Source organism: Solanum tuberosum, unplaced genomic scaffold, assembly GCF_000226075.1.
Source record: "Solanum tuberosum cultivar DM 1-3 516 R44 unplaced genomic scaffold, SolTub_3.0 scf00119, whole genome shotgun sequence".
NCBI classification, from domain to species: Eukaryota; Viridiplantae; Streptophyta; class Magnoliopsida; order Solanales; family Solanaceae; genus Solanum; species Solanum tuberosum.
The window spans coordinates 1-3,112 of record NW_006239045.1 but is presented as its reverse complement, the minus strand read 5'-3'; positions in this window follow the sequence as shown (position 1 = coordinate 3,112).

Genomic DNA, 3,112 nt, shown 5'->3' with positions numbered 1-3,112 from the left:
CAGTGTACATTCTCATAATCATGCAATCAAGAGGTGATTCATGGCATATAGTTATTCTTTCATACTCGTTTTGATATACCGTGAGTTTACGGTATTTTTAATACGTTTCACTTAAGAGTTGTGTGTGTCTAGGGCCATTTTGTATTGGTATTAATGTATTTTTATCATGTTTGCCGGAAATAAGTTCGGACGTGGAAGTATGCAACACAGCTGAAGAATTGTGCAGAAAAGGGCATCTACGGAAGTGATTGACGGACCGTAGGTCCATTCACGTTCCGTAGGTTGTGATCGTAGATGGGCAGCCAATGCATGAAGAAAAAATCAGGGAATTCTTGACCAAGTGTGGAACCACGAACTCAAACGACGGACCGTAGGTCGACCTACGGGCAGTCTTGCAAGTCCGTCAAATGCTTCAAAGACGGGGTTCCAATACCTGATTTTGAAGATTCTAAGTACGGAGCTACGGAGGAGAACCGACGGACCGTGGATCGAAAGGGACCTACGGACCGTAGGTCAGTCCACGGTCTGTAGGTCAGTGTCGTAGATCGAAACCGTGTCCTGAAACATTATTTCCTTTTTTCATTTCCTTTTTAGTTAGGACTTATTTTTCTATATATAGGGCATGTAAACCTCATTTTTAGAGGTTAGACTTTATTATTTTAGTTCTAGTTTTTGGCTTTTGGAGATTAACCTGCAATTTTAGAAATTCTTGATTTCCTAAGTTCGTTTTGAAGATTTTGACTTTGAAATTTCAAGTTTGAGATTCTGGGTTTATTCTTCTCATTACGTAAGTTCATGATTTCTTCATCTAAAAATATAAATTGTGTTCTTGCTACTATAGGGGTAAACTAAATCCACAACTAGGGTTGTGGGAACCATGAGCAAATAATACTGTATGAATAGTAACTAAGTAATTCTCGAATAGTGTAATTGCATGCATTGATAATTCTTTCGTTTAGAAGTCCTTTTAACGAGTGCACGCGTTAGAACTTGCCTTGTTGCTAGTTGACCGGACCAAGGAGGTAGTTATTAAGAAAGAATTATCAACATAGATTTAGTGTGATACTATCTAATAGTCTAATGTCGATTGGTGCGAGGGTGAAAACTAAGTCATACATCGATGTGATGTTTAATATGAGGTAAAGGTAAGGGTTAGTAAATTATACATACGTAGCCGGACCAAGGTGCGGGGTGAAATTCTCTAGTTGCCGGACCAAGGAATTAGAGATACCTAACTTATCACTTTGCTTGCAAAACACTAGGAAATGATTACTATTACTAGGATTACCGCGTTATGAGCTTATGAGGAACACGTACACCCTAGTTTCTCTCTCATCTTGATAACAACAAAAGTTTGAATCTTGCTTACTAATTGTTCACATTACTTTCAGAATTTGTTTCACAAATCCACTATCTCTTTAATTATTTATCTCGGAAGTACATTGACTAAACGAATATAATCGTAAGTTGAACTTAAGTCTAGACCATATTCCTCGTGGGATCGACCCCAACCTCCCAGTTGGGTTCCTTACTTGATAACAATTGTTTATGCTTCTTTAGGGAGGTGTAATTTGAGTGTATCAAATTTTGGCATCGCTGCCGGGGAATAAGGCTTTTAGATTAAGTTTAACTACATTATTGAACATTAGTCAAATATTTCCTAATTTTACTTTTTCTTTTTGTTTTTGTTTCTCTCAGGTTCCTACTCTAGTGTATGACAAGTACACAGAGCCAAGGTAAACCTCTTACTCCTTACGATCCAGAATTGAACAGAACTTTGCGAAGAATGAATAACCAAGGAGTCCCAGTCAATCTTATCCGAGGAAATTTAGGTGATGGAGTTGGGTTGCAGCCTCCGAGGGATGGTGATGAGAATAATCAGGTTCAAGCTGAGAATCTACTGGGAGATGCATTGAGGGTACATGATCCACCAAGACCAAGACTGCGTGATAACTATAGGGTCCACTTTAATGTCGATGAATTTGAAGGACATCTTGTCCTACCCCCTCTACCTCTGGGGCATACATTTGTGGTGACTAACAATTTGATGCAGATGCTTACAACGAGGGGTTTGTTTGCTGGTTTGGCATCTGAGGATCCACATGCACACGTAACCAAGCTGAGGAGTGTTTGCAAAAGTTGTGTGGGTCGACCAGACTTGGACATGGATGTCATTGGATTGCGAGTATTCCCTCTATCATTGACCGGCGATGCGGCTGTGTGGTTTAATGAGCTTCCTTACAACTCAATTTACACATGGGAACAATTAACTGAAGTGTTCTTGGCAAGATACTTTCCCGTGTCAAAGAAGCTGAACCACAAAGATAAACTCAACAACTTCGTAGCACTACCTGGAGAGTTTGTGAGTAGTTCTTGGGACAGGTTCACTGCTTTCATAAGAGGTGTCCCGAATCACCGTATTGATGATGAATCGCTGAAGGAATATTTCTAACGAGGTCAGGATGACAATAGCAAGGCGGTGCTTGATACTATCATTGTAGGTTCATATGGTGAATGCACTTTTGAGCAAATTGCAGAGAAACTAGAGAAGATTTCCCGAAACAATAAAGCGTGGAGCATTTGAAAGTCAGATACGAGGAGAAACACGTTTGCAGTCCAAGCTCAACTAACCAATCTACTGATGATATTCGTGAGGAAATGGCTCAGATTAGGACAGAACTGGGGTTGGTCCTGAAGCATGTGAGCGGAAGTACATAAAAGGTAAATGCGGTCAATTACTTAACCAAGACTCCACCACCATGATATACCGTGAGTTTACGGTATTTCTAATACGTTTCTACTTACAAGTTGTGTGTGTCTAAGGCCCTTTTTATATTGGTTTTTGATGTGTTTTTATCATATTTTGCAGGAAAGACGTTCAGGCGCGGAAGTGTAGAGACAGCTGAAAGAAATGCAGAAGAAAGGCATTCACGGAGGTGATCCACGGACCCTAGGTCCATTCACAGTCCGTAGGTGATGACCGTAGATCAGCAGGCAAGGCATGGAGGACAAATCAGGGAAATCTGACTAAGTGTGGAACTACGGCGTCTATTGACGGTCCGTCGATTGATCTATGGAACGTACTGTTGATCCGTAGAGTGATACTGCGAGG